The sequence below is a fragment of the Biomphalaria glabrata genome, chromosome 12 (genome assembly GCF_947242115.1).
Source record: "Biomphalaria glabrata chromosome 12, xgBioGlab47.1, whole genome shotgun sequence".
NCBI classification, from domain to species: Eukaryota; Metazoa; Mollusca; class Gastropoda; family Planorbidae; genus Biomphalaria; species Biomphalaria glabrata.
Genome location: NC_074722.1, coordinates 229,173 through 256,802, shown reverse-complemented (window position 1 = coordinate 256,802; position 27,630 = coordinate 229,173). Strand labels below are relative to the sequence as shown.

The following is a 27,630-nucleotide window of genomic DNA, read 5'->3' as shown; positions in this document are numbered from 1 at the left end:
AAAACAACAAACATGCACGAACTCACGAACTGTGTCAAACTCTGTCACTCCAGAATATAAGGCTTGATCAGTCACACCAAATTCTGCCCCATCTCAAAACGAAATTAGTGACTCACCTGTCTTCCCGACTCATTGTCAATGTGATTGTCTTCCGACACATGAGGAGCCATATCTAGATCTAGAATCTAATTATAACTTAAAATGCACGTGATTTGTTGGAGACACGGGGAAAAAAGTTTGACCTAGATCTAGATCTATGTCTAGTCTAGATCTACTTTTAGTGAAAGATCTAGATCTAAATCTAAATCTAGATACTTTTAGATACTTAATATAGAGCAGCTCATTTTTCTGATTCAATCAATTACTTTTGTGTGTAGGCCTATAAATTAGCGTGCTTCGTATTTTGGATACTTCAAAAATATTGGATTTTTGTTGATATAACCATTGAGTTACCATTAATTGTTATAGGCCTACACGGATTATTGGAACAGTTTGGATTATTTAATACGCAAAGGTAAGGCACTTTTTTTTTTTAAAAAAAGAAGAAAATAGATTACCCGACAATATGATACATGATAATCTGATACTGATGATGATACTGATAGTACTTTAATTTAGTAACATAATAAATGATAGATGAATAGATCTGTCAGCCGCTTATTATACTTCTCCAACGCATGCTAGGTACCTATTAGAGTGAAATAGACTCGGGGGCGTCTTAAAATGGTCACTGGGATTCGAACTCGAGACCCCAATGCATTCGGAAGCCAAGCGCGTTATCACTCGGCCACCACGCCCCCAGTGAAAACGTCTGTGTTTATCTTATCTTATAAATATGATACAGACGTTTCTTCAAAAAAAGAAGATGATTACTGTAGAATATTTGTATTACACAAATAACAAACTAGTGTTTAAAAGGGAAGACATATTAGGAACCTATTTATTACGTAAACACAAGCGGTGTTGCACTGACGCGCTAGTGTGCAAATGTACATATAATACTATTATGTTACATCTCTCTTCTTTAATTTAGAAAATCTATTTATCAGAATAACTAACAAACTAGTCAACTAAAAAGTCTAATCAGTTCATCACAAATCAAGTCTCTTGGGTTTGTTAACTATTCTGCCTGAGCGTGTTACATAAGGTTCATTTGGTCTAGAGGTGTTAGAAGAAGCAGTGTTTAGTGGCGGCTCTACATCTAGTGTAGTTTGTAATCTTGGACTCTCTAGATATTGTGGTTCTGGTTGTTCTGAGATGTCATCTGGAAAGTCATAATTATTGTCAAATCTGTTTGCTTTCTCAGAAGACTTTCTGATGTGTTTTCTGTTTCTTCTGTAGACCTTATTTCCACTTTTGACATTATATGATCTAGGCTTAGAATGCTTCGAAACTACTGTTCCTGGTTTCCACTTAGAATTAAGTTGCATTCTGACTGCTGTTCCGTCTTGTAGGGGATTATGACTCTTAACTCCTTTCCTCTTATCATAATAATGTTTCTGAGACTGTTTCTCGGAGTCAAAGTGTTTCTTCACCACCTTGAGATCTGGTGTCTTAGGTGTGAGTATTTCCTCGCTAGAAGGTAACAAATTTCTGGGTCGGCGTCCCATGAGTAATTGTGCTGGCGACAAATTAATATTACTCAGTGGAGTAGTTCTGTAGTCTAATAGCGACAGAAATTTGTCTTCGCTTTTCTTCCAAAGTTTCTTCACTGTTTGAATAGCTCTTTCAGCCTCACCATTAGAACTCTGAAAATGAGGACTCGACATTTCATGCTCTATTCCGTATGATTTACAGAAGTTCAGGAATTCCCTTGAAGCCAACTGTGGCCCGCTATCTGACCTTAACCTTCTAGGTATTCCATGGCATGCGAATATACTTTTCATTGCTTCGATGATATCTGATGTGGTTTCCTGTGACAGTTCTTTGACATCAATAAACTTTGAGAAGTAGTCAACTAGAAGAACATACTTTTTACCCTCAAAGTTAAACAGATCACACCCAACCATGCTGTATGGAAGGTCTGGTGTCTTGGTAGGCATTAGCGGTTCTGACAAATTTTGATTCTGATGTTCAGCACACCTGCTACAATCCCTAACTGTCACTTCAATGTCTGCATTCATGCCTGGCCAATACATGACTTCTCTGGCTCGCTGCTTACACTTGATTATTCCTAAGTGAGACTTGTGAATCAGATTTAGCATGTATTTACGTAAGCTTGGTGGCATGACTATTCTCAGACCTTTGTATATAATACTATCAGAAGTTGATAACTGGTCTCTTGAATCCCAATATGGCCTGACTTCAATTGGAGTCTCGCTTCTTGTGTCTGGCCAACCAGTCATAATTACTTCCAGAAGCATTGAAAGTTCCTTGCTTGTACAGTCTTTAATTTCACTGTATTTCGAATCACTTACAGAGATCATATGCACTGAATCATCTGTAAATTCACATGTCTGTGTATCAGTATTTGGTAGATGTGCACGAGAAAGTGTATCAGAGATAAACATTTCCTTGCCTTTTCTATAACAGACTTTCAGATCATACCACTGCAGTCTTATTAGCATCTTCTGTATTCTCATTGGTGCTGACAATAGAGGTTTCTTGAAGATTTGCTCCAGAGGTTTGTGATCATTATAAACTGTTACTTCTTTACCAAATATGTAGCAGTGAAATTTGCTTGTACTATACACAATTGAGAGCATTTCCTTCTCAATTTGAGCATATCTTGTTTCTGTATCGGTGAGAGCTCTTGATGCGTATGCAATTATACGACCTTCCTGGAGTAATACTGCTCCCAGTCCATCTTTACTTGCATCACATTCTATCTCTACGTTCTTGTTGACATCATAATATGCTAAAACTGGAGGGTTTGTACAAAGATGTTTCAATTCTTTGAAACTCTTGTTTTGTTCATGATTCCATTGAAATTCTATATCATCTTTTAGAAGCTTTCGTATTGGAGCATCTGTTTGACTTAGATTAGGAATAAATTTTGCTAGGTACTGAATTAAACCTAGAAATCTTCTGATTCCATCTTTGTCTTGAGGAGCTGGCATGTCAATAATTGCCTTTATCTTTGCTGGATCTGGTTCTAAACCTTTCTCTGACAAGATGTGACCCATATAAGGTACTCTGTTTTGCCTTATCCTGCACTTGTCATAGTTCAGTTTTAGATTGTACTCCGTTGCTCTTTGCATGACTTGTTTCAAAATGTGATCATGATGTTCAACATCTCTACCAGCTACTAGAATGTCGTCTATGATGACATATGCTCCTTCAATACCTTGAAGCATTTCATCCATAATTCTTTGGTAAATTTCTGGCGCTGATTTGATTCCAAAAGGTAATCTTAACCATCTATATCTTCCCAGAGGTGTGTTGAAAGTTGTGAGAAATGAAGATTCTCTTTCAAGCTTTATTTGCATAAACCCTGACTTGGCATCGAGAACTGAGAATATCTTCGAATCTGGAATATTAGTGATCACATCTTCAATAGTTTTCATCGGGTGATGTTCCCGTCTGATTGCTTTATTGAGATCTTTTGGATCAATACATATTCTCACTTTGTCATTCCTGAACGAAACAACCATGGAGCTAACCCATTCAGTAGGTTCATGTACTGGAGTAATAAATCCATCAGCTTGCATTTCTTTAAGTTTTTCTTCAACTTTATTGCGTAGTGATGCTGCTAAGCGACGTGGTGGATGGATAACTCCTTTAGCATTTTCCTGTAACTGAATCTTGTATTCTCCTGGCAGTGTTCCAGTTGTTTTAAGCATTTCAGGAAACTCTCTTTGTAACTCGTCTTCTGCCTTGGATTCTATGCTGTCAATCCGTTGTAGTAGTCCTAAACATTCTGCTGTGTCACCACTCAAAATGTTCTCTTGACTAATGTCTACTACCTCAAACCTTGCTTTCACCTCTTGGATATTATTTTTCAAAGGTAGCACTACTGCTCCTAAAGTCTTAATAACATGATTAGAGTAAGACTTGAGCGACTTTGCTGAATAAGCAAGTTTTACTTTGTCTTTGAGCTTTTCAAACTCTGACTTGACAAGAATGTTACATCTTGCACCAGTGTCGATACGAAAAATTAATGTCTTGCCATGCACGACTAGTTTTACAGTCCACTTGTCTTCGACGACATTGATGTTCTCAATATTACCCTTTCTATACTGGCTACTTGCAGTGCTAACAGGTATAATATTTTCATCACTGTGACTGTCATCTTCTACTAGATTGACGTTGCGTCTTTTTCTGCACATTTGAAACCAGTGGTTTTTCTTCTTGCAGAAATTGCATGTGGTTCCTATTGCTGGACATTTTCCCTTTTCGTGGTTCTTGCCACATTTACTACATAATTTATCTGAGTTGTCTTTAGACTTCTGCTTTAGTACATTGTGTGACTGTCTCTTGATTGCTAGAACTTCTTGGCCCCTAAACATTTTCACTTGGCTTTGTGACAATTCATATTGTTGTCCAATTTCAATAGCCTTGCTAAGGGTCAACTTCTGTCCCTGATCAAGTAGTCTTAATTGTACCTTTTCGTGTATGACTCCACTAATAATCAAATCAATAAGCATATCGTCTGGGTTGTCATACTCACAGTCCATAATGAGAAGCTTTAGGTCTTTAACAAAGTTATCAAAACTTTCTCCTTCTTCCTGCTTTCTCTGATGTGCTCTAAATCTAGACACTCGTTTATTTTGTCTTGGCCTTATGTAGTCTTCTATTTTCTTTAATAGCAATTGCGGATCTCCCTCTTCACTATCAGTAATATTTAGAGTTTTGTAAACCTCACGGCCTTGTTGACCTATCCACATTCCCAGCCAACCGGCTTTTTGTTTACTATCGGCACCAGCTAACGGTCCTTTGAAACAAAAGCTCACCTGCTGTTGAAACCTTAAAAACTCTTGATACAGATCTTTAGCATTCCAATTCAAGATTGGTTGCTCAAAATAAAAAGAAGCCATTATTAGATTAATAAAAACCTTTGTCTGGACAGCTTTTCAAGTTTTATTCTGACACCATGTAGAATATTTGTATTACACAAATAACAAACTAGTGTTTAAAAGGGAAGACATATTAGGAACCTATTTATTACGTAAACACAAGCGGTGTTGCACTGACGCGCTAGTGTGCAAATGTACATATAATACTATTATGTTACAATTACGTCCTACTCGTCATGCATTTAATAATGCATATTAACCAATGACCTAAATTCTGCCAAGTCACTGGTTTTCCTGGCTGGCTCAGGCAACCCGTTCCATGCTCTAATAGCGCTAGGGAAGAAAGAGCATTTGTGCAATAAATAAGAGGTGGGTGTTTAGGGAGGATACACAACATGTTTATAACTAGATGTTACTATGTGAATATTCATAATATAACTAGATGTTACTATGTGTATAGGTCAACTAGTGTCGTGTGCAATCGTCGCGAAAAGAAACAAAGGAACGTGAACGGAATCAAAATAGAGCCGTGAGATTTAGAGCATAGACTATATATAGTCTATGATTTAGAGTAGGCCTAACTCCATTAGCAAAGTCACTAAAATTGAAGACGCTTCAGAGAAGAAGATTTAAAATAAAAGTATCAATATTACATATAACTCTGAACCACTAACTTGATGTAATTGCTTACAGCATGCTCAGTGTGCACTAACTTGATGTAATAATATTGCTTACAGCATGCTCAGTGTGCACTAACTTGATTTCATTGCTTACAGCATGCTCAGTGTGCACCAACTTGATGTAATTGCTTACAGCATGCTCAGTGTGCACTAACTTGATTTCATTGCTTACAGCATGCTCAGTGTGCACCAACTTGATGTAATTGCTTACAGCATGCTCAGTGTGCACTAACTTGATTTCATTCCTTACAGCATGCTCAGTGTGCACTAACTTGATTTCATTGCTTACAGCATGCTCAGTGTGCACCAACTTGATTTCATTGCTTACAGCATGCTCAGTGTGCACCAACTTGATTTCATTGCTTACAGCATGCTCAGTGTGCACTAACTTGATGTAATTGCTTACAGCATGCTCAGTGTGCACCAACTTGATGTAATTGCTTACAGCATGCTCAGTGTGCACCAACTTGATGTAATTGCTTACAGCATGCTCAGTGTGCACCAACTTGATGTAATTGCTTACAGCATGCTCAGTGTGCACTAACTTGATTTCATTCCTTACAGCATGCTCAGTGTGCACTAACTTGATTTCATTGCTTACAGCATGCTCAGTGTGCACCAACTTGATGTAATTGCTTACAGCATGCTCAGTGTGCACTAACTTGATTTCATTCCTTACAGCATGCTCAGTGTGCACCAACTTGATTTCATTGCTTACAGCATGCTCAGTGTGCACTAACTTGATGTAATTGCTTACAGCATGCTCAGTGTGTACCAACTTGATGTAATTGCTTACAGCATGCTCAGTGTGCACCAACTTGATGTAATTGCTTACAGCATGCTCAGTGTGCACCAACTTGATGTAATTGCTTACAGCATGCTCAGTGTGCACTAACTTGATTTCATTCCTTACAGCATGCTCAGTGTGCACTAACTTGATTTCATTGCTTACAGCATGCTCAGTGTGCACTAACTTGATTTCATTGCTTACAGCATGCTCAGTGTGCACCAACTTGATGTAATTGCTTACAGCATGCTCAGTGTGCACCAACTTGATGTAATTGCTTACAGCATGCTCAGTGTGCACTAACTTGATGTAATTGCTTACAGCATGCTCAGTGTGCACCAACTTGATGTAATTGCTTACAGCATGCTCAGTGTGCACTAACTTGATGTAATTGCTTACAGCATGCTCAGTGTGCACCAACTTGATTTCATTGCTTACAGCATGCTCAGTGTGCACCAACTTGATTTCATTGCTTACAACATGCTCAGTGTGCACCAACTTGATTTCATTGCTTACAACATGCTCAGTGTGCACCAACTTGATTTCATTGCTTACAGCATGCTCAGTGTGCACCAACTTGATTTCATTGCTTACAGCATGCTCAGTGTGCACTAACTTGATGTAATTGCTTACAGCATGCTCAGTGTGCACCAACTTGATGTAATTGCTTACAGCATGCTCAGTGTGCACCAACTTGATGTAATTGCTTACAGCATGCTCAGTGTGCACCAACTTGATGTAATTGCTTACAGCATGCTCAGTGTGCACTAACTTGATTTCATTCCATACAGCATGCTCAGTGTGCACTAACTTGATTTCATTGCTTACAGCATGCTCAGTGTGCACCAACTTGATTTCATTCCTTACAGCATGCTCAGTGTGCACCAACTTGATGTAATTGCTTACAGCATGCTCAGTGTGCACTAACTTGATGTAATTGCTTACAGCATGCTCAATGTGCACTAACTTGGTGTAATTGCTTACAGCATGCTCAGTGTGCACCAACTTGATGTAATTGCTTACAGCATGCTCAGTGTGCACTAACTTGATGTAATTGCTTACAGCATGCTCAGTGTGCACCAACTTGATTTCATTGCTTACAGCATGCTCAGTGTGCACCAACTTGATGTAATTGCTTACAGCATGCTCAGTGTGCACCAACTTGATGTAATTGCTTACAGCATGCTCAGTGTGCACTAACTTGATGTAATTGCTTACAGCATGCTCAGTGTGCACCAACTTGATGTAATTGCTTACAGCATGCTCAGTGTGCACCAACTTGATGTAATTGCTTACAGCATGCTCAGTGTGCACCAACTTGATTTCATTGCTTACATCATGCTCAGTGTGCACCAACTTGATGTAATTGCTTACAGCATGCTCAGTGTGCACTAACTTGATTTCATTGCTTACAGCATGCTCAGTGTGCACCAACTTGATGTAATTGCTTACAGCATGCTCAGTGTGCACTAACTTGATGTAATTGCTTACAGCATGCTTAGTGTGCACTAACTTGATTTCATTGCTTACAGCATGCTCAGTGTGCACCAACTTGATGTAATTGCTTACAGCATGCTCAGTGTGCACTAACTTGATGTAATTGCTTACAGCATGCTCAGTGTGCACTAACTTGATTTCATTGCTTACAGCATGCTCAGTGTGCACTAACTTGATTTCATTGCTTACAGCATGCTCAGTGTGCACCAACTTGATGTAATTGCTTACAGCATGCTCAGTGTGCACCAACTTGATGTAATTGCTTACAGCATGCTCAGTGTGCACTAACTTGATGTAATTGCTTACAGCATGCTCAGTGTGCACTAACTTGGTGTAATTGCTTACAGCATGCTCAGTGTGCACCAACTTGATGTAATTGCTTACAGCATGCTCAGTGTGCACCAACTTGATTTCATTGCTTACAGCATGCTCAGTGTGCACCAACTTGATGTAATTGCTTACAGCATGCTCAGTGTGCACCAACTTGATGTAATTGCTTACAGCATGCTCAGTGTGCACCAACTTGATGTAATTGCTTACAGCATGCTCAGTGTGCACCAACTTGATGTAATTGCTTACAGCATGCTCAGTGTGCACCAACTTGATGTAATTGCTTACAGCATGCTCAGTGTGCACCAACTTGATGTAATTGCTTACAGCATGCTCAATATGCACTATGGTCCATTCTCTTTCCCGTGTTTATCAGTAAACACAACTCCGCTTAAGTCGGGATTCGTACTCGAGCCCCCATGTTAGCTAGCCAAGCCGTAGCTAATCGGTTTTGGCCTCTCAGCAACACATTCCAGTTAGTGTTGAGCTAAGCATCAATACAAGCTCCACAGATGTTGGTGCTGATAAGTAGCTCGAGTTAACACACACTCACGCACCCACTTAACGCAAATTGCAGCTAACAATGTATCAAGTCAAACGCAGCATCTTTTTTTTCTACGAACTCTTGGCTTGCAAGTCTGATCGAACAAACTGCTATGTCTGGATGAGGTCCAAGTCAATGTCTATATAAAAAATGTGTCGGGCACTCCGGTGCATGAACTAGAATACATGGCCGAAGGACGAGCACACCGGGAATCCCCACCATTTTTCTATGTTTTATCAAGCTAACCGTGCAGGACTCGCCTTTGGTGTAACTACTGTTTCTTGTGGAACGGCGCCTGGGTTATTATCGATATTGCCTTGGAGATTAGACCCTTCCACAAGAGTCTTGTGTTGATACTCATTTTGTGTAATTACGTCCACTAGCGATTGTTTCCACGTCCTACTGCCACGGTGAGGCAGAGAATATCGTACCCGGCGTGTCACTGACCTAAAAGAAGAGTTGCCTATAAGTACGCATCTTGCGTATTTTGTACGCAAATGGACACGAAAATACGCGAGTAGGCCTACGGTTTATCATCTGAAAATATGCATTTCTGACATTAAAAAAACTTACGTAACACTCTCAGGCAGAATAGTTAACAAACCCAAGAGACTTGATTTGTGATTAGCTGAATTGACTTTAATCTTTGAATAGTGTGTTAGTTATTCTTATTAAAAAGATTTTCTGAATTAAAGAAGAGAGATGTAATTTTCATTACAGGCGTGAATAAAGCTAGGGACAATCTGCAGTAGAATGGGGACGCAAGTGATTTTAATAATTTTACAAGACATTTATAATCTTCTTATCTTTTATAATACAGACGTTACTTAAAAAAAGAAGATGATTACGTCCTACGCGTATTTTGTATTTTGATAATACATATATTTAGCAATGATTGAAAAAAATATAGGGCCTACTTAAAAACAAAAAAAAAAAAACAGATTTAGCCTAAACAATCTCTAAAGTATCCACCCAGTAGGGTACGAGAAGAGGTGGGGGGGGGGGCGCACCAGCTACATTTTTTTTTTATTTTTTAAATTTATTTTCTGCATTTCGAGCTTCTGAACCACAGACATATGATACAATAAATATATATAGGTCTTAGTTCTGAACTCACATCTCCTTATAATGAGAAAATCTGAAGTCAAAAAAGGTAAAGGGTAAGATCACAGACCTACATAATCTAGATTGTCGAAACATGACATTTTTTGTTATCTCCATGGAAACTAAAAGGCAATAAACTTTTGATTATATCATAGATTAGATTTGAGTGAAAAATTTCCGAAGTTCTGTGATTAATAGATCTAGCCTCTTCTAGATCTATTTAACTATTTAAAATCCGCGAAATGGGATTGTAATATTTCTAAACATTAAAGACTAAAGATCATTTTTTTTTCTGAAAATGAAGACCGATTTCCAAGATTTAGAAATTAGATAGAGATCTACAGATATAGAATATAGATCTAGATAGAATAGTTCTAGATGATATTACTATTACTAGAGTCTAGATCTAGATTATATATTACAAGCTTAATAGGAAAGCCTTGATGCTGAAACCAAGAAGCACCAGCATACCACATGCTGGCTAAATGATCTTCAATCTTGGCATTGGCAATGAGATGTGAAATAAATAAACTATGAAATAAAAAAAAAAGTACAATCATTAAATTAAATCATCTAATGTGAATAAGCATTTGTAGCATGTGCAGGGGCGGACTGGCTATACGGGCAAATGCCCAGTGGGCCGGTATCCAAATGGGCTGGTAGGACTACAGTAAGTATCTTCTTTTTTGAAATCATCACCACACATGTCTTGTCTGTATTTTATAAGATAAAGGCTATAAAGGCCACATGGATGCCAATATTTGAATATTAAATTGTTACATTTTTCATAGTATTCCCTTTTCAGGGGACGGGTCCTCTGAGCGAAGTATTTCCTTAAAAATCTTTTACAGACTCTACTAAGGCCTAGTAATTTAATCTAAACACATTTTCCGAAATAATAATGTAATAGCCTACATTGATAGAGCTTCTTCCTTTTAGGGCCTAGAGTCTAGATACACTTTACCATTAAAAAGCAACATAAAGCCTTTATTCCTTATAAGGACATAGTGTTCATTTTAAGCATGTGTACATCTATCGATACATTATCAATTTAACAATGATTTTGAAGACAGGTAGACCTAGAACTGGATGCCCATCATATAATATACAATTTATGGGCCGGATGATTTAGAAATGCCCGGGCTGGTTTTGATACCCAGTCCACCCCTGAGCATGTGTCACATATATATAAAAGGTTACTCATTTAATTTTCAAATAAATAAATATATAAATAAGTATTTTTACCAGTAACCATTTGTTTCCTAATTTAACCAGTCAACCAATTCATATGAAATAGTTTATAAACATTTTTTTTGACCAAAACAAAACCTACAATAAAATTAACTTTACTTAATAGTACAAAAAAAAAAAAAGAAGTAAGTACTAATTACTTTTTTCTGTTTATATCTAATAGCCATTTTTATCCAAGACAAGTTTCTAATATTGATGCATCCATGTAAAGCTCCCATCACCTCTTGGTTTGTTTAACAGCAAAATTTTTACATTTCTCACTCATTCCTCTGTACTCACTCTACTTTCATAAATATGTTTGTTATAAATATCAATTGGATGGCTGCCTGGTCGTGCGGTTTACGCACTGGACTGTCGTTCGGGTTTATCGACGGTCGAGGGTTCAAACCCTGCCTGCACCCATCCCCCGTCGTCCTGCGGGAGGTTTGGACTAGGAAGTAAACTATCTTCAACTCTGAAGGAACATCCGAAACATGTAAAACATTTTACAAACATTTTACAATTGTTGCCCCTAGTGTTTGTTTATTTTTGTGTCTGTATCTTGACCTGCAGTATGTGTGTAGTTATTTTTTTTTGTTATTCATTGTATTAAAGCTTAAAATGTTAACACTGTTTAAGTAGTACAGCCACCCCCAATGCAGCTTTATCTGCATGAGTTCGGATAAAACATTTTAAAATCACTATTACTATGGAATATTTTCTTAATCTTTGGGTTTAAAGACAATTTACTTCATTATTTTTATTTATTACAAACAGAAGTAAAAAAAAAATTAAATGTAGAGAACAAACTTATAAGATACTGTACTGTAGGCAGAGCTTTGTGATGTATGAAAGCAGGTATCTTAGTCTTAAACATATATTCCAAGAAGAAAAGGTATTAAATTAGGACAATTCATATATACATGATTAGTGTTGATCTTTGCTCAAATAATACTAAAAATAATTATTGTAGGCCTTAAATTAGGTTCTAGTAATCATAATTTAAAAGAAAATATATTTTGAAAATGTATTATTCTGAAAATTTAAAAAATGCTACATTTTTTGTAATTTTCATGATAGGCTTTTTTTTTTTCTCGTAGGAAATAATTCTTATTATGTTTTAAGGACAACTCAGTTTCTAAATATAATTTCTTAATATTTTTTTATTTTTTTTTACAACTATGTGACTCGGTACCCACTGCATTATTACAGGGGTGCCATAGCGTTGTTTTATGTTGTGTGAAGCCATGATGACAGTGTCGATATTGGGAGGCCATGGTTCGGGGCTTTGCAAAGCCTGTAGTACAGATTTTGAGTCAGTGACCCCAACAATCTGTGTTGCCCTCAATTGTCCCTCGCCGAGTTGAGAGTCAATGACTTTTAATGCTTCACAGACTGCCATGGTCTCCACATTGAAACTGCAAACACAACCACATGGACCAAAGATTTTGACTGAGTGAGAGCCAAGAAAGTCGATGTAGGCTCCATAGCCTGCTCTTCTAGAATCTATCGATGCCGACCCATCAGTGAATGCAAAAATAGCACTGAGCTTGAAGGTATTAATGGTCTCCAATGCTAGAATTTGAAGGTCTTTAGATGAACGACTTAGCTTAGTGGCATTAGGGTCTACTAGTTTCAAACGTATATTACGGTCTACTAGTTTCAAACATATGTCTGGGGTCAATGGGGGACACCAAGGAGGAAGGGGATGAAAACGTTGAATGTTTTTTCGGTTGGTGGAGAGGCCAGCATCTGAATACGTCTTCTGTATCTCCAATCATCCACTAGTTTTCTAGCTGGGTGGTATTCATCCAGCCTTTTATACCGCTCAAAGCAGGTCAGTACTGACCTTGTCCTCCTAAGGTTTAGTGGACCTACATTAGCCATTATTTCAGCCGCATTTACTGGACTTGTCCTAAAGGTTCCACAGACAAATCTTAGTGCTTGGGACTGTATTTTATCAAGTTGTTCAAGAGCAGTCCTAGAGCCATAAATTTGCACAGGTAGGCTGTAGTTTGTAAACGGACTGCTCCTAAATACAGTGATTGGAGCATGTCTGCTTGGGCTCCCCACTTTGTGGATGCCAGCTTCCGCACTTTTTTCCACTATTGCAGACTCCTTGGCCCACCAGGGAGTGCAAATTCCACCCACTGAACAGGCTGTAAATTTTCATCATGCTCTGGCTATAATTCAAAAAACAGAAATGGAAAAGTGGTTTGTGTGCTGGGACAAGTCCCAAAAAGCCTGTGGAGTCTGGGAGCGCATGAGGCGCCCTAACCACACTTCCCCATGGTGGAGACTGTCCAGGCCTGAGCAAGCTATTATAGCACAGTGCAGGACAGGCCATTGTCCTGTTGGCTCATATTTCTCATGGCTATTGCCAAATTTCAATTCATGGTGCCCCCGCTGCGGGGAAGAAGAGGAAACTGTGCCTCATATTCTGTTTGACTGCCACAGACTTGCTGATCTCCGTCTTGACAGGTCTTGGAAACCAAAAATTCTCGACTTGTATGGCGACATTTATGCACTTCGCAAGACAGCAGGGTTTCTGTCCAGGGTTTTTGCAAGAGAGGATTTGAGCCTCTCAAGCCCTCACTCAAATGGAGTTTGATGATGATGATGATGAATATTTTTTTTTACTTTTTACAATTTTATTAGGTATCTTTTAAGAAAACATTTTTACCTCCTTTTTTTCAGATTTGAAAAAATTAAAAAACACCATTCATGAAATGTACAAATTATATTTGTTTCTATACTGCATTCTTGGAGCTGCTGTTTATAAGAACTCAGTTATGTCTTCATTTCAAAGTGCACATTTATTTAAAGGCATTGAAGGAGTTGTGAATGGAATGATTATGTTTTATGTATTAGGTGAGTTTTCTAGATCTTATGAAATTTTAAGCTTCATATGTTCTTTCCTAAATAAATATTATGGTTGAACACAAACGTCTTGCAGTTCTGCAGTGAATGACTTCAGGAAGGGTTTAAACTTGGGTCAATAGTGATAACAATCTGAAAGGGCCAGGTAGCTATTGAAATCAAATTCTTATAAGTAAGATCTTATCTCTTATAATTGTATTTCCAAGTATTTACAGTTATGCTTTTAGCTGAGTACCAATAATTTATATTTGTATATCCAATTATACTAGGCTAAATGTAATTACCAATGTGTATATCCTGGGATAAGTATAATCAGTTATATTTGCATATCCAGCTTTGTAGGGGTTGATATAAGGCACATATTTATTTTAAAATTCCCAATGATATTTTTGATGTACTTTTTATCAGTGTAATCAGCTATGTTAGTATGTCCAGGTATGTTCTGGGCCGAGTGCAAACAGTTATGGGAGGAAGGTGTAAAAGGTTACTTCTCTCAGATGTGGAACTACATGGACATGTTGGCTTTGTATACTGCTGGCTACTCCACCGAAGGTGTGATCTATACAAAAACCAATGGATACTTTTGCTGACAACCAACTGATTCACATTGAAGGTAAATATTTGAACTCATTGACTTTCTCAGTGAAAATGGGCAACAACAAAAAATGTCATGCCCTAAAAAAAAGAAAAATGAATACATGACAAAAGAAAACAATTTTAAAAAACATTTTCAATCAAAATATATAAAAAATCTACTATTATTAACAATAAATTGCTAGGTGTACACTGAAAAATGTTATAGTTTATATTTTCACCATTTAAAAATTAGATGGCTGTAAATGTTTTTAACTTTTTTTAAATTGTTAAAACAAATTCCAGCACCTGTTTGGATGTTGAAATATACAGAACTGTCGTAAAAACATTCTGTATCCAGTAGGTGGAAAAATATCCTTGGACAGTTCAGCTTAGAGACATCCCCATGCAGATGGTTGCATGAGTCTTCTTAACAGTGCTTGTTTAAAATGCATACATTTGCATGTAGTTCTAGTGAAGTCTCTTTTGTGCTCATGTTTCCAATGTGGAAGGAGAAAAATGCTATCTAGGCACAATGAAGAAGGAGGGCTTATGTCTTAGTAGTTTTGTTTATTTTCCCTCCTTCTGATAGAAATGAAATGCTTCCATCCATCAATCTCAGTGGCACTACAGCCCATGGAGGGTTCTGGCTTGCTTAAACACAACCCTTTATTCCGATCTCTCCTGTCCTTTTGTCTCCAAGCCCTAACCCCAAGCTGTTGTAGATCTGAATTTAATGCTTCACTCTGTTCAAATTGAAACTGATATTGTCCTTCTAGTCTTTTTTTCCATGCATTTTTTGATCAGAAAACTTTTTTTTTAATTCTTCATATATCCTTCAAAACACTTTCAGTAAAGTAAATGTTAAGGGATCAAGAATATATTGGGAAAAAGAAATTCAATAAATGTCTCAGGACTTATTGTGTTGACAGCCAATAAATAGACCTGTTTCTAGAGTTAAATGGGTTAACCCTAAACACTAATTTTGTGACTTGTAATAAATACAGAGGTTTTAGGGTTAAGGCTAATTATAAAAGCCATTCAACATTCTTTCATATATTGTAGTCATCTCAACTGAATAGTGCTGAACAGAGATGACTTCAACAGGCTGTGGATGAGTTCAGAAAAGAGCAAGCAGGCTTCCAAAGAGGCAGATCATGTGCTGAAAAGATTTTCATTCTACGAAACATTATAGAACAAAGTCTTGAATGCCAACAATGGCTAATGATCAGTTTTGTAGATTTCAAACAAGCATTTGATAGTATCCATTGAAAATGGCTATGAAAATAGAGAATATGTCATCCCTAAAAATTCATCCAATGCCTTCTTTAACATTGAGATGGGTGAATATTGTATTCCTTCCTCTTTCTTCTTGCCATCCAGTACATAATGAGGAGAGCAATGATCCAGACTGCCTTCAGTATTTCATGGAATTGAATGATGGACTTGGACTTCACAGATGACATTGCACTACTGGGCCCTACCAAAAATTATACAAGAAATGATGGAGAGCCTAGTTAGCAGGTCATCATCGGGTCCAATTGCTGCAGTAACCTTGTCTCTAATCTCTTGGTTTGTGATGCGATCTTTGAATGTGATACCTGGGATCCTTCTGTAGCATCTCAATTCCATTGCTAGGATCCTCTTCTCTAGGCCTGCAGTCAGCATGCAAGACTCACAAGCATATAAAAATGTGGCCATGACCAGGGAACGCATCATTCTGATTTTGGTGCTGAGGGCTATGCCTTGTTTGTCCATATTATTTTAAGTTTTGAAAGGGCTGTTGTGGACTGTGCAATTCAGGCCAGAATTTCAGGTTTTGTTCCCTCATCTGAGACAATATGTCTAAAGTATATGAAACTACTGACTTTAGTCAACTTTTCACCTCAAATACTGATGCCCCAATAAAGCCCTGTTAGCAAACCTATTGTCTCAGATGAGGGAACAAAATCTGAAATTCTGGCCCGAATTGCACAGTCCACAACAGCCCTTTCAAAACTATAGGTCATAATTTTTACTTTACTAAAACTTGACTAAAAGAACAATATTCACTACTGTGATATTAACCAAAAATTGGAGGGATGGGGTGACATCTGACCTTGCACACATAAACATTGCAATGAAGATTCTTGTTACATGTCAGAGTATATATATATATGGCTCCTTTTGTCTCAAAAAGCAATGGATGCGCCCAAATGAGTCACTGGTTTTGGCTTAATCTTGAGACAGGGCAGAATCTGGTGTGGCTAATCAAGCCAATTCTAGAACGGCAGACTTTGCCACGATTCGTATATGTGTATGCCTCTGATTCAGGGCTAGCAGACAGGGCAACTTTCTTTTTTTCCCTCAGAGTATACTACTGCTGCAAACCTGCTACATCATACAAACATTTCTTAGTGCACACTATGAAGGGACACTACTTTTGAATTTTTTGCCCCTTTTTCAAATTTGGATGCTGGCAGCTGCCATGGTATGATTATGAGCTCATTTTTTATAATAATATTTTTTTTATTATCCTGAAGGAAATTTGTTATAAAAAATAGTGCCTTACATATAAATTATTACAATGCCAAAAATGAAATATAAATTCATACAATGGTGTTCCTCTATTTTCTAGTACATCTAAAAATGTCAGAGAAAAGTTGAGGACATCCTCATACTTGTCTAGAATCTCTTGAAACTTAAGGCTCTAGGAAATTATAATAATTATAAGAAGAATTACAATATTAGAGCAAAGGTTTATTTTAGCTCATATTATTAAAAAAGTAAGTTCCCCTTTCTGACCATCATGTCTATAGTGCAAATGATGTAAAGGTCATCTGTTTCTGTGGCCTATGGTTAGCTAAAGTCATGTGACCAGCACAATAGCCGTCATTACTTTTCCCCAACTAATGTCAGGTACCCATTAGATCTGGGTTGACTAAGAGGGGCCTTAAAGATCCTGAAAGTAAAAATTTCAGTCTTCTAGGATTCGAACTTGGGACCTGTGCTCATAAGCCAAGTGCTTTACCACTCCCCAATGTGCCTCTCATATTATTAGTTAGGCTTTAAAAATTTCTTCATTGGAACTGAAAACTTGGTGATTCAAAGATATAACTATACTTGTTTACTTGTTTAATTAGTTAAAGTGTTTCAATTTCACTTTGTTTATTATCTTCTGTAGATTATTCATTATTGAGTAGGTCTATTTAGGAAAAAAATCCACTAGATTCAACCAATTCAGTGAAGCATTTCATGACACTTTTAGCTATTAAACAAATCAACTTACTTGCACCTGGTTAGAAACAGAAGTAGGCCACCAATTTCCTTCCTATTGCATGAAGGGCTAAGGATTCTTGGCCAAGGCATAATATTTTAATCATGATGATATGAAGGATTTGAACACAGGTTATTATAATAACCACATTAGTGTAAGTCAAGTTTACTTTAGCCAACTTAATGAAATTATGCGAAAAGTATCTTAATCTAGTTATTATTCCATAGGATGTTGGCAAGTTCACCTTCATCTATTTCAGTCATGATTGCCTTTATATGTGGACAAATAAGCCTATACAGTATTTCCAAGAATGAGAACTTTGCAGGGTAGAGTCATTTGACTTACAAGGTGAAGGTTTTTTATATTTAATTTATGGATGTTTTTTTTTGTAAAGCAAAATAACTTCAGGTTGTATAGACATACTCAAAAGAAAGAATTTTTTTCTGCAAGTGACCATAAAACTTAAAATAAATAAATTATGGCTTTTATTGGTATTGTTTAAAGTTAAATACTTTGAAAGCTGATCACTAGTTAAGATGTTTAAGTTTACAAGATGATACATTAAATTAGCTAGTTGATATTAAATTTACTAGATTTTACAGGAATTAATTTATTCCCAAATGTACTTAAAAATATTTTATTTGCTGACCAAAGACTTTATTTTCAGCCTCTTAGAGACCACTGGGACATTGTTCTGGGCTGCCTTTGGTATGGGGAACTCTCAGGCACCAGCTATTAAAGAAGAAACAAATAGCAGTCAAGTTAATGGTGACTCAGAGATAAGAGACAGTGTGCTGCTGAAAGTCATTGAGGTGGTTGGCTACATTTTGTATGGAGTTTACATTCTTGATGCTGTCGTGGTCCTGATCAACTTGTTCATTGCTATGATGAATTTGAAGACATTTAGGTTTGTTTCATGTTATGTTAATCATTAAGTTAAAACTATTTATATATCCCATTTCATTCAAATACTCTTTACCTATCAATTCATCGGAGAGGACCTTTTTGTAGTTTGTTTTACATGTTAATTCAGGTTTGATGATTATTACATCCTAGTCCAAACCTTCTGCAGGAGGCAGGGTTTGAACATATCAGTATGACAGTATGGAGTGTATGCTTCATTAATAGAAAATCATCCAAAGTTGTGAGGTGAAAGTCTCTGATGATTAAATATAACATCATCTATCTATTTCCTTTAGAAGTGTTCAGTGCATTTATGAAAAAAAAAAGATTCCTCTGAACCTTTGCACTGTTATCAGCAGTAGAAATCTTGGCTAGCATGGACATGTTCATGGAATGCCACAAGGTTGACTTCCTCAAGACATTTTGTATGGTGATCTATTAGAAGCCAGGAGAGCCTTGGGTCACCCACTACTTCTAACTATCTCAACATTTCAGCACTACTTCTAACTATCTCAACATTTCAGCACTACTTCTAACTATCTTAACATCTCAGCACTATTTCTAACTATCTCAACATGCCAACTTTGGATGAAGGAATGATTCCTTGCCAAGGCTGATTTGTTACAAAGCAATATATAAAAATCCAAACCTATCAAAGTGGTAATTAAAACTATGGCTTATGAAGCAAATAATAATAATGGCAATGTCATTGCTATATCAGCATAGAAATTCAACACAGGCAAAACAAAGAATGTGATTCCAGAATTGATATGTCGTTCTTAGCTTTGTTCTAAGGCTGTTAGCCACTTGATAAACAAAAATAATATTGTGTACATGGACAGATTTTATAACAGTCCCACTGTTTGACACTTTAGCCAATGATTATGGAATATTTGCTGATGGAACTGCAATGGCTTTAAAAAACTGACAAAGTTGAAGAAAAAGCAGAGAAGTCAATCTGAATTGATCTATCATGGCAATAGAGTAAGTCTTATTCTGGATGGAGAAATGACCCATTCATCTGTTCACACCACAATCCAGGCAATATTCTTATTCCATATGCTAGGCCAAATTCCTACAAGTGCTCTTTCTTCCCTAGTTTGAATATAGAATGGGCTGCCTGAATCAGCCAGTAAAACCAGTGACTTAGCAGAGTTTAATTCACTAATTAACATGCATGACTAGATTGACACATGAAATGCATAGAACATAATTGTATTCTTTTTTGGAGCAACATCAGTAATCTATAAGATATGAGGCCTTGTTAGGATGGACCAAAGAGCCATTCATTTTAGTTTTTCATCCAACACAAATGGGGACCCTAAAAAAGAAGAACTAAAGATGGAATATCTGTGGATGTGCTAAAACCATTGCTGTTTATTGACTTCACCAAATACATGGTTTTGATGTCAACAACCAGGTTTGCAAAAATGGCTCTTTCATCCTTTTCAAAAGAAAAGATAAACTGGGTACTTTATTTTTATAAACAACTTTTGACAAAAAATTGAAACATATTTGGAAAATTGGTAGGCCATTATTCCACTTTCACATGGATAAGCAATTGTGGAAAAATGATTTTCTATTAAGAACTAGAGAATTGCAACTTGGCAGAGAAAACACTGGACTCGGAGAATCGTCATAGACAGCTTTTGAGGATTCTCAAAACTTAGTGACTTTGTTATTAGACCAAAAAGTTTTATTCTGCTGGAAATGTTCATGGAAGATGTACTCTGTATTTGATGAGCCGAGAAAGAAATGTGAACAAGACCAAAGGGGAGTAAAGAGAACCAACAGTAGAGATGATGCAGTGATGCAACTGAACAATAGATAATGAGTCCTCTATTTGGGGACCCTCAACTCAAAAAAACATTAAGAAACTAGAATACACAAGATAGAGCAGTGAGATTCCGAACTAACAAATATTCACATTTGATTATAGTTAGACCTCTAGTAAAATTATTACATTTAGAGATCCTTCAGGACAGAAGACTTCAAAAGTAAAGTAGCAATTATACAAAAAAACATTAAACTATAAACTTCAAATACAAAAACAAAACTTTAAAAAATACTTAGAAAGACACAAAGATAAAGGAACATTCCTCATCCCATATGCTAGAAGAAATGTATACTCCTTCTTCCCTAGTGCTATTAGAGCATGGAATGGGTTGCCTGAGTCAGCTAGAAAAAACATGTGAATTGGCAGAGTTTAAGTCATTGATTAACTTGCATGACTAGATTGACCCTTGAGACACCCATAGGATGTAATAATCTTGGATAAGAAGATGAGATACTGCAAAAAGATGGCAATAGACTGGGGGCTGTGAAAGCTCTTAGTTTATTTCATTTGCCAATGAACAGTCTAAGAAAGAGTGAAGAAAGGAGAGTCCAAATCATTGGAAAGACAGTCTGAATTAAAAAACATGGGTTTAATTGTTTAGATTGGTTTATATTTGTATCAAACTGGTTGTTATTATTTTGATTTTGTTGAATTTTCTGTTTTAACTTGATGATTTCTCACTTTGATATTGTCTGTAATATTCTTCACCTATCTCTTAGTTTGTTGGGGCATCTTACAAGATTTGTAGATCTTCTTTTGGGGTGTTATTCAGGAAGTCTAACTTGCATCTGGTCACAGCTATGTGATGGGGATGGTTCTGAGGTCCAAGATTTGAGTCCTCCTTAAGACTTATCTATGTATTACTACAGTTTCTTCACCTTCTTCTCCCTGGGTGCTGCTATTATGTTTGATGTCATGTTTATTTCATCAATAGTCAAAGTAAGAAGTATTTGGGCCTGATATTGATTAGTTCTATACCTACTATTATTTAGTCATAGTAAAAAGTATTTGGACTTAATAGTGTTTAGTTTTGTTTCACTTTCAAATAGAATAGTTACTTATTCAAATTCATTTGTTAAGGTATGAAAGAGTTGAAAAAAACATGTAAATCTTTTTTTTTTAATGCTTTTGATATAGTGCATATTTTATGCTTAGAGCATACTTATTTTGCTATGGCCCAATCTCCTTTTGTTGACTATTGGGGGAAGGGAACACATGGGAGGTTTACATGCTGTCTTTGGGCTTTCAGAAAACAACTCTGCTCGAGTCAGGATTCAAAATCGAGCCCCCATGGTAAGTGGCTAAGCTGTAGCCAAGTAGTGTAGGCCTGCCTCTCAGCCACACATGCCACAAATTTTGTGAATGAAAATGGGAAAATGGAACCTGCATCTGACAATGTTATTATAGAAACTCTTTTAGAAAATACTTTTTACTATGACTATGGGTGGCTGCCTGGATGTGCAGAATGCACGCTGGACTGTTGTTTGGACTTGTTGATGGTCCTGGATTCATACCTTGCCCTTCCCTATCGTCCTCTGAGATGTTTGGATGAGGAAATAAATATTATCTTCAACTTTGAAGGAACATTTGAAACATGTAAAACATTTTACAAACTATCATCTCTATTTTAAAAATGGCCTCGTTCTTAAATAGGGCACTTGCTAACATTGGATACTGAAGAAGTTACAGTGCTACTACTGCAGCCTTGAGTTCAAATCACAGTATAGAATGCAATTTTTATTTAGGGCTTCAGGATGTTTCCAACCATGAGTTATGGATACATGAATGGCTGCCTGGTCGTGCGGTTTGCGCGCTGAACTGTCGTTTGGATTTGTCGAGGGTTCAAACCCTGCCCACTCCCATCCCCCGTCGTCCTGCAGGAGGTTTGGACTAGGAAGTAAACTATCTTCAACTCTGAAGGAACATCCGAAACAATGTAAAACATTTTACAAAAACATTAACATCATTTTGGGATATTATCTTTCCTGAACAAAAAATCCTTATTCTATTAATTTTTTACTGTTCGGCTTAAAAGTTTTTAGGATAAGAAGAGCTGAGTCTGAATCTGGGACTATCAAGTTGACCACCATTTCTGAAAGTTAATTTAATTTTTTATTTAACTTACATTGTGATACCATGCAGTGTTAACTTGATGTGAATAGAACTGATGTAGGTCAGTGAGTTCAGCAATACAAACTTAACCAGCAGAAATAACTGGAATATAATGGCAAAGTTCCCCTTTCAGACCTTGCGATCTACAGTGTCAAGGCTCTTTTTCTTCTCTAATATATGTATGTGTACTTCAATGCTGATTACTAAATGTACCCAATTTCTGGCAATAACGACACATATAATGACAGAATAAAGTGTTGAGGAGATGGAGCGTTGATGAGATGGAGCATTGAGGAGATGGAGTGTTGAGGAGATACAGTGTTGAGGAGATGGAGTGTTGAGATGGAGTGTTGAGGAGATGGAGTATTGAGATGGAGTGTTGAGATGGAGTGTTGAGGAGATGGAGTATTGAGATGGAGTGTTGAGGAGAGGGAGTATTGAGATGGAGTGTTGAGGAGATGGAGTATTGAGATGGAGTGTTGAGATGGAGTGTTGAGGAGATGGAGTATTGAGATGGAGTGTTGAGGAGATGGAGTATTGAGATGGAGTGTTGAGGAGATGAAGTATTGAGATGAAGTGTTAATATGGAGTGTTAAGACAGGGTGTTGAGGAGATGGAGTGTTGAGGAGATGGAGTGTTGAGGAGATGGAGTGTTAAGGAGATGGATTGTGAGATGGAGTGTTGAGGAGATGGAGTGTTAAGGAGATGGATTGTGAGATGGAGTGTTGAGGAGATGGAGTGTTAAGGAGATGGAGTGTTGAGGAGATGGAGTATTGAGGAGATGGAGTGTTGAGATGGAGTATTGAGGAGATGGAGTGTTGAGATGGAGTGTTGAGATGGAGTATTGAGATGGAGTGTTGAGGAGATGGAGTATTGAGGAGATGGAGTGTTGAGATGGAGTATTGAGATGGAGTATTGAGATGGAGTGTTGAGGAGATGGAGTATTGAGATGGAGTGTTGAGGAGATGGAGTATTGAGATGGAGTGTTGAGGAGATGAAGTATTGAGATGAAGTGTTAATATGGAGTGTTAAGACAGGGTGTTGAGGAGATGGAGTGTTGAGGAGATGGAGTGTTGAGGAGATGGAGTGTTGAGGAGATGGAGTGTTAAGGAGATGGATTGTGAGATGGAGTGTTGAGGAGATGGAGTGTTGAGGAGATGGAGTGTTGAGGAGATGGAGTGTTGAGGAGATGGAGTGTTAAGGAGATGGAGTGTTGAGGAGATGGAGTGTTAAGGAGATGGAGTGTTGAGGAGATGGAGTATTGAGGAGATGGAGTGTTGAGATGGAGTATTGAGGAGATGGAGTGTTGAGATGGAGTGTTGAGATGGAGTATTGAGATGGAGTGTTGAGGAGATGGAGTGTTAAGGAGATGGAGTGTTGAGGAGATGGAGTGTTAAGGAGATGGAGTGTTGAGGAGATGGAGTATTGAGGAGATGGAGTGTTGAGATGGAGTATTGAGATGGAGTGTTAAGGAGATGGAGTGTTAAGGAGATGGAGTGTTGAGGAGATGGAGTATTGAGGAGATGGAGTGTTGAGATGGAGTATTGTGGAGATGGAGTGTTGAGATGGAGTGTTGAGATGGAGTATTGAGATGGAGTGTTGAGGAGATGGAGTATTGAGGAGATGGAGTGTTGAGATGGAGTATTGAGATGGAGTATTGAGATGGAGTGTTGAGGAGATGGAGTATTGAGATGGAGTGTTGAGGAGATGAAGTATTGAGATGAAGTGTTGAGGAGATGGAGTATTGAGATGGAGTGTTGAGGAGATGAAGTATTGAGATGAAGTGTTAATATGGAGTGTTAAGACAGGGTGTTGAGGAGATGGAGTGTTGAGGAGATGGAGTGTTGAGGAGATGGAGTGTTAAGGAGATGGATTGTGAGATGGAGTGTTGAGGAGATGGAGTATTGAGATGGAGTGTTGAGGAGATGGAGTATTGAGATGGAGTGTTGAGGAGATGGAGTATTGAGATGAAGTGTTAATATGGAGTGTTAAGACAGGGTGTTGAGGAGATGGAGTGTTGAGGAGATGGAGTGTTAAGGAGATGGATTGTGAGATGGAGTGTTGAGGAGATGGAGTGTTAAGGAGATGGATTGTGAGATACAGTGTTGAGGAGATGGAGTATTGAGATGGAATGTTGAGGAGATGGAGTATTGAGATGGAGTGTTGAGGAGATGGAGTATTGAGATGGAGTGTTGAGGAGATGAAGTATTGAGATGAAGTGTTAATATGGAGTGTTAAGACAGGGTGTTGAGGAGATGGAGTGTTAAGGAGATGGATTGTGAGATGGAGTGTTGAGGAGATGGAGTGTTAAGGAGATGGATTGTGAGATGGAGTGTTGAGGAGATGGAGTGTTAAGGAGATGGAGTGTTGAGGAGATGGAGTATTGAGGAGATGGAGTGTTGAGATGGAGCATTGAGGAGATGGAGTGTTGAGATGGAGTGTTGAGGAGATGGAGTGTTGAGAGATGGGCTGTTGAGATGGAGCATTGAGGAGATGGAGTATTTAAGGAAACAGGAAACTTGTTCTATTCTAAAGTCACTAAAAGAAAGCCTTTACATTTATTTTGTTTAGTTTTGTAATTATTTTTTCTTTTTTGTTAAAAAAATTTTAACAGAATTTTTTAAATACTCATTTGGGAATCAACTGTGAAATTTATTAACCGGCATATAGGCTAATTGATTCATACTATTTGATATCTATCTTGTAATTTTGCTTTCCTCTGCTATGCTGTTTTTTTTATTTACACATTTTATCTCATATTGTTTGAGATCTATCTGTGATCTATATTATCTTGTTTAAGATCTATCTGATCTAATTTGTGATCTATCTTGTTTGAGATCTAAATGATCTAATTTGTGATCTATATTATCTTTTTATGAGATCATTATTTTCATATTTGAGATCTCTTAGCTTCTGCAAATAGAATTTCAAGAGATGATGATATTTATATTAAGCCCTTCTTGCATTTATTTCTTCCAGAATGCCCAAAAGATTAGTCAGCTAAGGAGCCTAATGTTAGCCTGTTTACAAATATGAGATCTTCCTTGACTACACAAGTACCTTACAGAAGAAGGCTACTCACTTGTGTTTGGATATGTCAGCTGTTTTGGTAATAAATCAAGTGTTGTTTTTTCTACTATCTCTAATGTTTGTAGGTTCTAAAGTTAGAAAGTGTTGTTGTTTTTTAATGCCACATTGCCTGTCAAGTCTGTTTAGTTTTTATTTATTCTTTTTTTTTATACAGTCCCTGTGGCCCTTTTCAAGCATGACAGATACTATTCTAAGCAGCTTTTTTCTCTGGAAATTTTTCAACCACGGAAGCTGTGAGGGATATCTGAAATCCATTGCTTACTTGTCTAGAAAGACTTCCATCCATTGAGTGATAAAAGATTAAGCGTACACAACTTTTAGTAGTCACCACATAACACTTAACATTTTGCTGCTCAAGACAATACTGTTCATGAATGGTTTATTTTTCTTTATGCTGAGAGTGTCCAAGAAGGATAAGGTCAAAGGTTAATTGGACAAACAAGTTAATAAACTTTGTCTTTGAATCTGAAATTGTAGAACTTGTAGAGAAAAAAAAACAACTAAGTGTTGTTTTTTTTTAATTTACCAGGCACCAAGTACCTACTATTCATTTACTTTGACTGTTGACTTTAAGTTAGAAATTAAGGAAAGATTTCTTTGAGCTATATTTGTCAATGACCATAGGCATTAAGAGAGTTGACACCTCATTTTACTTTTCAACAAGATGATGTCTTAAAGAAATTAAGAGCTTTTGATGGAATTCTGTGGTTGAATAACATAAGGAATAATCACAGGATTCCATCAAAATCATTGCAATTTGAACATTGTTGGTAGTGTCAATGTTAAGTTTTTTAGTTCTTGGTGTTACTACATTATTCATTTTCTAGTGACCAGGCAGTGTTTTATACTTGAATGAATATCTGTTGTAAGAGGTTTAAGGTATACAACTCTATAATATCTTTGACAATAAAATATTTTGATCAAGTTTATATTTTTGGAACAATATGCTAATGTGTTAAATGTACATTTTCTTTTTTTTTTGGAATAACAACTGATATTTAGTTTTATCCCTTTGTATCTTTCTACAGTAGATGCACTGTCATACTAAATAAAAATTAAAAAAAATTATAATTTCTAATCAAATTGTCTCCCTTTTAAAATCAAATATCTAAATGAATCATGCTACTTTGATTCTACACAATCTACAGGACTACCAATGTACATTAGTTTTGAACAAAAAGTTGCTAACTTTAAATAATTGATTAACTCATTTTGATATTTATGTATACCTTGTAATAAAAGTGGCATTCATTTTACAATTTCATTTTTTTTTTATTGTAACTGGTCTGTGTTAATTTCTTTTTTTTTTCAAATTACTTTGTATTGCTTATATGGGGAAATGGTATTTCTGGTGTTTCTTTGCTCAGCAAAAACAAATCAGGATTTGAACTCAAGCCCCCTTGACAGTGGTTTATGCCAGATATCCAGCATTTCATGCAGTTTGTATGCCAAATTTGATACTCACAGTGCCCCAATGCAGGTAGAAAGAGGAAACCTTGCCTCATTAATGTTTGCTGCTCCAGACTTGCTTCTCTCTATCTCAACTGATCTAGGAAGCACTACAGCTGGGTTTCAGTCCACTGCATTGGCTAGAGAGGATTTCAGTCTCTCAGGCTGCAACTTAAATGAAGTCTGATGTGATTTTATTCTTTAAAAGTTGTATGGATGTCTTTAAGCTACATAACTTATCCTAGTCCAATGTGTTGATTGACATAGTTACCAGGTACTGGTACTAAAAAAATTGCCACTTTTATCCTCCCCTTCCAGCAACCCTTAGATCTAGTTTTTCTAAATTTCTAGTAGTTTAATAGTGCTTTTCCATATGTCATTAAAAAGTTATGTTAAAAGTTAA

General features: G+C 36.9%; 1 long non-coding RNA gene across 10 annotated transcripts; it reads left to right on the top strand.

The window, feature by feature from the left end:
- The first annotated feature begins 367 nt into the window (after positions 1 to 367).
- LOC129922004 (uncharacterized) lies at positions 368 to 27,630 on the top strand. Of its 10 annotated transcripts, none has more exons than XR_008773927.1 (7): positions 368 to 514; positions 13,825 to 13,998; positions 14,443 to 14,620; positions 18,064 to 18,184; positions 18,504 to 18,743; positions 25,668 to 25,797; positions 25,933 to 27,630. It is a non-coding gene; the product is annotated as an uncharacterized LOC129922004 (long non-coding RNA). The 10 variants fall into 10 exon arrangements; XR_008773930.1 differs by lacking the exon at positions 368 to 514 and adding an exon at positions 9,789 to 10,567 and having other exon boundaries at positions 18,096 to 18,184; XR_008773926.1 differs by lacking the exon at positions 368 to 514 and adding an exon at positions 9,789 to 10,567.